This window comes from Pieris napi, chromosome 24 (genome assembly GCF_905475465.1).
Source record: "Pieris napi chromosome 24, ilPieNapi1.2, whole genome shotgun sequence".
NCBI lineage: Eukaryota > Metazoa > Arthropoda > Insecta > Lepidoptera > Pieridae > Pieris > Pieris napi.
In genome coordinates, this window is record NC_062257.1 from 5,052,443 (window position 1) to 5,064,946 (window position 12,504).

Consider the following 12,504-nt stretch of genomic DNA (forward strand, 5'->3'; position numbering starts at 1 on the left):
AAATTCTTCTTTTTATTTTGAGATATTTTTTTTTGTTTTTATTTTCTTATGATACAGTATTAAAAAATATATACAACCCCTAACTTTCACCCCTCTACGATCAACCCCTATTTTTTTATTATAAATGATAAACATGGCAAAACGACATTTGCCCGGTCAGCTAGTTATTAATATATGCTCGTGCGCAGCCGAAGTGAATCGCTAGTTATACAAATTCATGCGTAGTGCAAAAAAATTATCGACATTGACTGATATGGTTTTATAAACCACTTATCAAAGAGTCATCATTCTCGGTACACAGATATACACTTACCTAGTAACATTCTTTGTTCTATCTGCCACAATATAGTACATAGACCTTTATGACTATGTAAGGACTATGAGGATAATACTATTAAGCTTTTAATATAAACATTTATTTTAATATCTAGTGTAGGTGTTTTCCGCGCCGTTAGAAACCGTTTGAAAATATAGAGGGTTTTGTCGAAGTAAACTGTTTTACACACACTTATACATTGGAACAAGAAAAATCAAGTACAATTTTAATGCGAAAAGCACTTATATACACGAAGTGATAAATAAACAAAAAAATTAAATTTAAAAAACTAAACGAAAAGTTATAAATTTTCCATAGAAATGATTTGTGTTTTTATTTTAATTTAATTGCTTTCGCCTTCGAGCACGTACTCGAAGGCGACCTTAAAAATGTATCCTAATTTATCGTATGCGTATAAATTAACTAATATACATTTGATACTTGCAATACTAAACCAATTAAAACACTTTCGTTAAATTAAACAAGTATAAATATTAATAACACCATAGAGTACATTTTATAATGATTTTTAAGGAATTTAAATGGCATTTAAATGGCTAAAATTTTAATGGTATCTTGGCTAGCTTGTGGGAGAAAGTTCACGCCTCCTTATTACGAAAAAACCTAAATATTCTGCACATGAGCTACAAGTTATACCAATCCACTTCTTGTATACAGTATTGCAGGATGCCTGGGCGTTTTGGCCTAAACTCACCGATATCCAGATTGAGCATTCTGTTAAACGAGCTAGGTATATCCATAGTTGCTCCACTTTGAAATCAATTTCCCTTTAGGTTTCATAATTTATGCATCGATGTATTTTTTTCTCTTCGTGTTATAAGTCACATTAAATCTTTTGTTTTATTTTATTTAAGTACCAATGTATCAGTGTGCCGAGCGTTGGCATCCTATTGTAAATAAATAAATAAAAGTCAGCCGCAATAAATCAGCGGCGCTACAAAATCTATATTTATTTCTGAATCTGAAGCCACAGATTTCTGAATGTGATTCATGATCATTTTTAAATCTAATAGGCAAGTCGGTGATCAGCCTCCAGTGCCTGACACACGCCGTCGACTTTTTCGGTCTAAGACATGTCGGTTTCCTCACGATGTTTTCCTACACTGTTCGAGCAAATGTTAAATACGCACATAGAAAGATAGTCCATTGGTCGAACCTACGACCTCAGGTATGAGAGTCGCACGCTGAAGCCACTAGGCCAACACTGCCACAGAGGTCAGCTACTCCAATATGATGTAATATATGCTCATAAAATAAAAAAAATATCATGGTAGTTAAAAGAAAGCCTTCTAATACTTGAATACAACCTGCACTAACATGCATCTTAACTTGGACGTCCACTGAAGCGCCGCATACAATGCTACAGGTGTGTCAAAGATTGATGAAACTATTTATGATAGGGAAGAAAAGAATAGATAAAATATAGAATCATTAAGAAGAACAGTAGGTAGCAGATGTTATAATAAAAATAAATAAAATTTGGTGGAAATGGGCGGGATACATGCCAAGAGAAACAGAAAAGTGGAAGCAAGTAATAAACAGATGCACAAGTTAATAAATGGAAAATACGAACCAATTCAGAAGGTGGATAGACCAAATTAAGGAAACAGCAGGTGGTACAAGGCAGATAGTGGCACAGGGCAGACAGGAATGGCGGGATTTGGAGGATGCTTTTGCCAGAAGGGGCCCACAGCCTTGCGATTCTGTAAAACACTTTTCGAACTCACACAGCGGTTTTCAGTCATGAAGCAGTCATTTTGTGATTTGGCATTCTGATAAACAATAAACTACAAGCTCCTACCTTATCAGAATGCCAAATCATAAAATGACTGCTTCACGACTGATTTGAGAGCGACCGCCGATGCGAAAACCGCTGTGTGAGTTCGAAAAGTGAGTTACAGAATCGCAAGGCAGATACCTAAAAAGAATGAGGTAGAAATATGAGTTGAAGCGTAAAAGGATCTATTATGCTCATAAATTAATTTAATTTTCATCCACTTTTCTTATCATTGTTTGTCGTGATCAAAGCAAAATATGCTTATAAGCGCCGATCAAATGATTGAAAGATTATAAGTAAAGTGGTTGATAAGATATAAATTGATTTAGGTGATTTCCTGAAAATTACCTAGAATAAATAAGTAGATAAATTATTTATTGATATGCTGATTAACGCGGCTATTCGAGACAAGAATGCGTTAAAATCTCGATGAATTATTCATTTAGACAGAGTAGGCTTTGTATAGGTTCTGTCGTAACACTTAAAGAGAAGAGAGAGAGTGTAACAGACGTCTACGCAAAAAAAAGGAAAGAAAAAAAAAAAGAAAATTAACAAAAAATTTAATTAAATTAAAAAAAAAAATCTTTCGTTTGGGAGACGACGACGCGATTACGCACGTATTCCACTGTGACCTTCGCACCGGATTGGACAACTCGGAAGTTGAGCTCGCAGTAGCACAGCAGAAGCTCATGACGGGGTCACGGATTAAGGCCCTATCCCAGCACGAATTGCTGTGTCAGTGTCTCGGGGTGGACTGCGGTGCGCAGTGGAGAGCTGGAGCACTGAAGCGCGCCGCGCCGGCCCGTAATAACAATTAGTTATGTAAAACATTAAATTAATTTAAATTTCTCAATTTTTATCGTGTAAATTTCAAAATCATGTTCTATATACATTTTCGCCATTTCGTCGAAGTGTCAAAAATTAGCTATGTTTGGATTTTTTTTCTATCGAGCGAAGTCATTTAAATTGTGTATAGATCTTTAAAATGGATACATAAACTACTCAACTCCACCATATATTTTTTCCATTCGCCCTACTTCAAGAAACGATGACGAAAAATGGAAAGAAACAATGTACTTTTTTGGAGTTTGGCGACCATATCGGTCCTTAATGGATACTGTTACAGTGCCTTCCATCCATAGCGAGCAGATGGGGCTTTTGGGTTTTAGTGGTCCATTGTAATTTGTACCTCACAAACCGAAACCCACACTCCCCGCGTCACTTTTTAAAGTTGTAAATTGATTTCCCAACAAAAAAAGGGTTGTACAGGTTAAATATTCCAAGTTATTTATTATAATTACATTGTCCCAATTTTAATTTATTAATCCATATAACAATTGTTTAGTTTATATTTGTATTAGATGTGTTAGTATGAGTTCTAAAAAAATTACAACACCATGCGCCTATTTTATTTAGTATAGTAGTTTTGTTTTGTTCTTGGTACATTGTCTTTACATTTATTATCACATGTATACAAAATATTTTAAAAACTATTTTAAAAGAGTAAGTATAGAGTTTCTTGAAGGAGCAGTGTTGGCCTAGTGGCTTCAGCGTGCGACTCTCATCCCTGAGGTCGTAGGTTCGATCCCCGGCTGTGCACCAATGGAGTTTCTGTCTATGTGCAAAAAACAAAGTCAAAAGTCAAAAATCATTTATTCATGTAGGTCCTTACCTACCGTATTATTCATGTAGGTGTTACCTTTAACACAATGTACATTTATGAACGTAAAAAAACATTTAACATTCGCTCGAACGGTGAAGTAAACATCGTGAGGAAACCGACATGCCATAGACCCAAAAAGTCAACGGCGTGTCAGTCAGCCTATTAGATTGACAAATAATCTTGAAACAAATTCAGAAATCTGAGGCCCAGACCTAAAGAGGTCGTAGCGCCACTGATTTATTTAATTTTATGGAGTTTCATGCCCATTCTTCTCCATATACCTTTGGGAAGAGTAATTTGTTTTTTTTTTAACTCGTAATTTTCTAATAAATAAATGATTTGACTTTGAATTCTGTGAAGTATAAGCTTAGCACCGTCTATGACCTATCGCTTGTTGTGGGCCGTTGGCCGTGTTACGATGCAAGTGGGTCGCATGATGAAACATAGAGAGGCGTGTGTTATACGCAAGCGAAATATTGCGCGATGATGTCTCTCCCGAATCGTGTGTATTTAGACACACATTATCTTTGAGACAGGTAATAAAAAAAAAAATGTGTGCGTGTACTAGGTGTACACACGTAAGAAGTGAAACTTCTTTATGACCTTATTTTTCGAAAAATGATCGACTATATGCAACTTTACAGAAATTGGTTAAATAAAGTTTAACAAAAGGCTTTTATTATCATAGACATGAATACAAATACAATTATTTCATTTTACCTTATTACTACTAAGATTATTACAGAATTTCATCAATTGTAATAGAATTATTACTATCATTGTTATCGTTATTATAAATTTTTGTTATTAATGGTTTAGAATCTCTTCGGATCAACCGTGGTAGGGACGAGAAAAAGACGCGCGTAACGGTCAAATGTGACGCGTAACCGAAAAATGTGACGCGTAACGAAAAAATGTTACACTAAATTTTTTTCCAACCCCGATAAAGAAGTTTCACTTCAATAATAATCAAATGGCGCTACAACCAGTGATGTATTGGTAAATAAGAAGTAAGGGAACGCATAAAAAAGTCTACGATCATGACGAAATATTCGATGTTTTTCCGAGTCAAAAAGCCAAAAAGGATATTGAGTGTGAGGAAATAGAGTTTTAACTGTAAATGCACTATTCATACGAAATATAACTAGTTTTAAATTCTTATTTACTTCACTGTAATATAGTAACTAACAATATTTACCTACTTCATAATAATAATAAATAAAAATGGATAAAAAAACAAATACAAATTGATAAAATATTGCGATACTTAGTTGAGCGAGGAAAGCACCAGCCCTGCGATTCTGTAACTCACTTTTCGAACTCACACAGCGGTTTTCGCATCGGCGGTCGCTCTGAAATCAGTCGTGAAGCAGTCATTTTATGATTTGGCATTCTGAAAAGGTGAGAGCTTGTAGTTTATTATTTATTAGAATGCCAAATCATAAAATAACTGCTTCACGACTGATTTGAGAGCGACCGCCGATGCGAAAACCGCGGTGTGAGTTCGTAAAGTGAGTTACAGAATCGCAGGGCAGCTCTAGAGTCACCGATACTATCCACCAGACATCAACATAAATGTTTAATTAGCGCCTGTACACTAGAAACCTTTATATAGAACTAGGGGCAAACCAGCAGGAGGCTCACCTGATGTTAAGTAATACCGCCAGAAGGCTCGCAAGCGCGCTGCCAACCTTTTAAGAATTGGTACGCTCTTTTCTTGAAGGACCCTAAGTCGAATTGGTTCGGAAATACTTCAGTGGGAAGCTGGTTCCACATAGTGGTGGTGCGCGAGAAAAATTGCTTTATGAATCGCTCAGTTGTGGAACTACGGACGCCAAGGTGATACGGATGGTATTTTGTATTCTGCCTTGACATCCGTGATCCGATGATGAAACTCAGCTGCAGGTCCGAACAACTCCTCTGAACACTCTCCATAAGTTTTGTTTGTATACGTGCCATCTTGCCTTGAGAAGCGAATTGGCGAGTTCTTAAAATTATAAATATGTGTACGCAGTACGTTCTATATATGTTCTATGTATGTATTTCTGTAATAAATATTTTCACTCATAAATAATCCGAAATCTAATATATAAATTTCTCGTGTCGCGGTGTTTGTGGTTAAACTCCTCCAAAATGGCTTGACCGATTCTCATGAAATTTTGTGTACATATGTCTGAGAATCGGACAACATCTATTTTTCATCCCCCTAAATGTTAAGGGTAGTCCACCCCTAAATATATTTTTTTTATTTTTAGATATTTTTTTCTGTTTTTTTATTATACAGCATTAAAAAATACATACAACCCCTCTACGATCAACCCCTATTTTTTTATTATAAATGATAGGTATACATGGCAAAACGACGTTTGCCCGGTCAGCTAGTAGTTTTATAAATCTTAAGTTTTAATGTATTTATTTTGTTTTGTTTATATATTCGTTAAGTAATTCCCGTCAAAAAAGTGCCAGCTGAGGGCTAAGCGTCGACTCTGAATTTTAATCTGAGGCGGTCATAGCAGGTCACTGGCCACTGGCCGGTCCCTACTCCTGACTCCAAGATTGCATACGAAACCGGATTTTAAACCGAATTACACAGTTTTCCTCGTAAGGTATACAAATCTTTTCACTAATGTACGTAGTAATTGATTCGCGTGTCTAAATTAAAAAAAATAACAGGAAAGAGTAATCAGAGAACACAAAAAAACAGAGAATATACACGCTGTTCTCCGAAACTACTGAATCGTTTTACATAAAAAACATCAGTGGCGCTACAACCTCTTTAGGTCTTGGCCTCAGATTTCTGAATCTATTTCATGATCATTTTTTAATCTAATAGGCAAGTAGGTGCTTCTTTTGCCTCCAGTGCTTGACACACGCCGTCGACTTTTTCGGTCTAAGGCAAGCCGGTTTCCTCACGATGTTTTCCTTCACCGTTCGAGCAAATGTTAAATGCGCACATAGAAAGAAAGTCTATTGGCGCACAGCCGGGGATCGAACCTACTACCTCAGGTATGAGAGTCGCACGCTGAAGCCACTAGGCCAACACTGCTCTCGTTTTACATTAATAGACTAGTCTTATAAAATAAAATATAGAAATAAATAAATAATCAAACCAAGGGTTTAACAAAACGAAAGAACTTTACGTAAGTTTCTTTCAGTTTTGCGGCGATATTACGAAATTTAACATTATAATTCTCGCGCTAACAGCGCGTGTTGCAAAACATAATAAAATAATGATAGATTACGAAAAAGTTGATTGCGACCATGTCTATTAATTAACCGAAGTTGCATTAGTGTTTTTTTATATTCTTACTTTTCTCTGTACAAAATAGTTTGGTATTTTTTAATAAACATTATTTACATTCTAATGAGTTAATAAACTAGGGTAGTGAATATAAGTGCAAGTGCGGTACACATGGACATAGTGTCAAACATTATAGAACACTAAGCCTAATGAAAATTACCTTAGTTTATGGTATTAACTAGTATTGTAGAAAATTAAAGTATATTATTTATTAGCCATAATTATTGTATATTTTTAATTGTAAAGTTATGTAAAAAAAAGGGTGCGTGTACTTAAGTACGCGCGTAAGAAGTTATACTTCTTTGGCATTATTAAAAATAGTTTGGCTTTGTTCCACCTCCAGCTTTTGATGTTTCACAGCGATAAGATGACAACTCTTTTTTTGTATTCAATTTAGTGCACTTACACTGATTCATCAATTGTTTTTTGTCTCTTGTCCTTATATTTGCTAGATTAAATCAGAAAAATTACATGTTTTGGTTAAACAATGTGGTCATTTTTTTAATCAAAACATTACTCGATAATAATAATACATACGGATAGTTAACCTCAATTGTATTGAAGCACTTAGGAAGGTTGATGTCTGATGAGCACAGTTTTTTCACAAATATTTAATTAGTATTGGTTTAAATATTCAATTTAAAACACTTCTGATTATAATTCAAAAAGCATTGCTATATTTCTTTGAAAAAATAATTAAAACTCCTTTATTTGTTTAAAAGGTAAATGACAAATGTCATTATGGTCATTCAAAATTTTTGGCATACGAACTTCACGCATATTTTATTTCTTTTTACTTGTAGATTGTCTTATTCCTATCTCGCTCGCGCACGCTATAATCACACTCCTAATTTTGTGTCACAGGTGCGCGCGCATTGTAAAATTTCACTCTCATAAATTTTTCATAACGCGCCTTAAGAAGTATAACTTCAAAAAAAATTCATGTAAAGTCGCACTCTATTTTGTAAACTTTATTTTAGAAATAAAATAAAACATTCTAATGGCATCAAATCTTAAATATCTTTTGAATATTTTTTCTTATCACTCACGTGTCACTTGACTAATAAAGATTGCAAATCATTTGTGTGTTATGTCTGTGTGATTATATTATAGTAATTCTTGTTAGAAAAACAACTAAAGCATGGAAATTAAATAGTCCATAGTATGTTTTAATACTAAGGACTGACGTGTCATTGGCTGGTTTTACATTTTATTTATGTCACACTTTAAAGTATTGTCTATAGGTGATTTCTTAAAAGTCTTAATTTATGAACGAACTTCTTTGTAAAAAGATGCTTGTATAAGAAGATTGTATATGAACTTCAATACCTTAAATGCCTCAATAAATAATGAGGATAAACTTATTTTACTCATTAAGATACTTGAAGATAAAATAATCTTTCTAAGCACTTTTCCTTTATAAATAATAACAGCAATAAATATAATTCATTTCAAATCCGCTATCACGCGAATAACCGTTGTTTTCGTGGATGTAATTATTATTGACTCATGTTATTACAATAATTTGCCCCGCGGCCAGGCTGAGGTATTTCGACCTCACGGCCTTGTCTTATTCTTTTTTCGATATGAAGAAAATGTTGCAATATCGCGGGACAAAAACTCGCTAACATGAGGCGACATAATCTGTAATTTGTTTCCATTTGATCCTTATAATTTATAGCTATAAAGGTAAGTTTTATGAAATTTTATTGCAATGGACGGGCGACTTCCTCTTTACTTGAGTCATTAAAACCAGCTGCTCACTGAAGTATTTCCGAACCAATACAATTAGGGTTCTTCAAGAGAAGATCGTACCAATTCTTAAACAGCCGGCAAGGCTATTGCGAGCCTTCTGCGAGCAATGTGAGTGTACATGGGCGGCGGTATCACTTAACATCGGGTGAGTGTGATGCTGTTGCTTGAGCTGAAACCTAGAAATAGGAAAACTATTATTAAAAGACCTAAGGAAGACGATAGCATTGGATTTTGATATAGGTACGGGAGAGACTACGCGTGTAGACAGGAAGTGACTTTGTTTTTTACTATAGATAATAGAGGTTAATAAACATATAAACCGCTTAAATCCTATTAAACCGCTGTCTATTAATGTAGTAAAATCCGTAGTTTAAAGATCTAAGGTGCGGGAAGCGACGTTATTTTACAATATGTATTTTTGTGTATGTATTTTTTGCTTAATAGACATTTAGGAAACAATTTCCGTTTGTCAAGATCAACACATTTACTGGACATTATCTACACTTAATCACACTAAGACTCTGAATCTTACCCATATCCTTAAAAAAAGCACGCAGCGTACAAAGGACACATGTCAGAAGTGAAATTTCTTTGGCAAACTAATTTTTAAGTCTTGTTTATATTTATACAAATCTAAAACTTTAGATTTCCGACACTTAGAGGAATTTAATTGTCATTAAAATATTAAGTGTCGAAAATTAATACAAATTATATTTTTTTACAATTCGTCATTTGAGATTTCAATAAATTATTTTGCATAAAATATAAAATACTTATATTTCATAAATTCTGTTTACGAAATTTTAAAAATAGAATATCTTTAAGGTCTATCCTTCTCACTCTCTCTGTCAATCGCTCTCTCCCTTTTCTTCGATAAAAACGCTGCACATATTCATAACGCTAATATTATTATTATTGCGTTTCATCCGTAAAAATGAACCCTCAAGAAGTTTTACTTCAAAAAACAAATCAAAATCTGTTGCGTTTAAAAATCTATACGGACGAAGCGATCACACCAGGTATGCAGAGATTACAATGTGCAGTAAAACAAAAAAGACATTTGGTCAGATGTCAGTGGCCGCTTGAGGGACGGCGGCGAAATTCCATCGTTTTCTTGACGCACGCCGTCAGAATAATAAACATGAGAACAACTACTCCAAGCGGTGAAACTTTGTTAGATAATTGGATCACGAATGCTTAGAACGGTAAATAGAAGAACAATATGAAATTACCTGATATGTAAAAACATGCTTGACTACACTGTGGTTTATTTTTTTATCTTTTAATTAATAAATATCTATAAAATATTATACTTGTTTATTAAAATGTAAATTTAGTAAAAAAAAATTCATTTATTTTTTAATGTTTTGGAAATAAATAAAGATTATTAAGCTGGATAATGTAGCATAGTTTTTGAGTGTATTCATTACAGACACAGACACACATTTCGTCCTTATAATATTAGTATACATTACAATGTGGTGACCGTTACGTGATATGTAACGACAGTTTTAGCTAATGTATATGTTAACGTATAATAATACGTTAAATTGTAAGCAGTACGTTGAGTTCACAATTTTTCGACACTTTACAATCTCGCGAGATAGATTACAATCTAACGGTATTTACAATTTTACGTTGACATATATATCGTGTCACGGTGTTTGTAATTAAACAAACTAAGTGTAAATGTTAAGGGTTTCACCCAATTTTTTTATGATACAGCATACAAAAATACATAGTGATTTTACCCCTCTACGATCAACCCCTATTTTTTATTTGTTAATTTAATATTCTGAGATTTATATAGAACTGCCCTGAACGGTTAGTTGTGGAACGGCGGACGTCAATAAAATTCAATGATCACAAATTATATATATATTGTGAATCACATCGATATTTACTTTCAACATACAAATATACAGTATATACAATATTCTGAACCTACATAGTAATAATAATAATTAATAAATGGACAATTAAAACAAATTCTAAAATTATGATCCCTGTGGCAGTGTAATTTTATACCGGCCTTCCACTGCGAGCGGAACGGACCCATTACGGACTCCGCTTTACTCGTAACGATGATTTTCATACATGTGCTTCCACCAAAGCGGAGAAGAGCGGAGCGGAGTGAGCAGGTTGAAAGAGGCACACACAAGGTTAGCGAGTTGAGCGAGTTTCCCCCGGACTCCGTACGAAACTAGCTGAACTAGTTTTATTATATTTCATACAATTACTTCCACTGCAAAAGAGTAAAGTAGAACGGAGCAAGCGAGTAAAGCGGAGTCCGCTGCGTATGCTCTTGAAAACTAGTTGTGAACGCAGTCGTCTTGCAAATCGTTTTACATTCGTAATAAATCTCCTTTTACGGGTCTTCCTCGAATGTGATTATTGATCAAAAATCTTGATTTGTGCCGGATATGCTTCTTTTTATAGTGATACATTAGTAAGATTTTTTTTTGAAGTTATACTTCTTTAGGCGCGTTATGAAAAATTTATGAGAGTGAAATTTTACGATGCGCGCGCACCGTGACACAAAATTCAGTATGGGCGCCGACCGTGCGCGAGCGAGATGGGAATAAGACAATATACTTGTAGTACCTTTAAAACAAATAAAGCAGTTTTAATTATTTTTTCAAAGAAATTTAGCAATGCTTTTTCACAAAGACCTATTTATACTTAGTTAAAAGGTTATGAAACATACCTAGTTATTAAATTGAATAAATAATATAATATAATAATAATTATTATTAATATTAATTAATAATTGAATAATATAATAAATATTAAATATATTGTTAAATTATTAACGCTAAATATTTATTATTAATTATTTAATATTTAAAAAAAAGAAAGCCAAAGAAGTATAACTTCTTACGCGCGTACATAAGTACACGCACGATTTTTTTTTTATAGAAGGGGGAGCAAACGGGCAGGAGGCTCACCTGATGTTAAGTGATACCTATTAATACTATTCAGATTCTAGTGAAGATGATTATATTAATAAATACTTCACTAGAATCTGACATAGTGAAATTCACAAAAACGTCTTGGGCTGCCCAATACTGGTGCTCAGCTCCCCGCTTGCAAAAGGACCTACAACCTCGGATGGAGCTAGAACTAGGCAGAAAACGATCGGAGTAGTCGTCCATTTCCCGCTTCCCGCTTCGCCTAGTTGACCTCGTTTTCAGTGGAAGGCAAAAACTATTATCATTTCAAACTCAGTTCCGCCGGTCAACTATGTCTCGTTCAACACTTACGCAGTGGAAGGTGGGCATTAACGCTGCATTTCCTCGCTATATTGCGATACTAATTCGTTGAGCGAGGAAAGCACCTGCTCTGGGGTTACCGGTACTATCTACTAGGCGACACTTAAATCTTTAATTTTTTTTTTAAGACTATTCACACCTATTGACCTAGTCCCATGCTAAGCGGGTGAAGCTTGTGTTATGGGTACTAGGGAACGGATATACATACATATTATAGATAGATAGACATATAAATACATATGACGTTCGTCTCAGCCGGGGTACTAACCACTAGACCAATGAGTCGTCGAGTTAATTGTTATTAGGGCCTGTGCTTTTGAACCCCACGGTCCAAAGGGAACAAAATCAAAGTTGGAGGAAATACATATTTGAGCCGTTTATTATTTTCCGCCTGCTCCG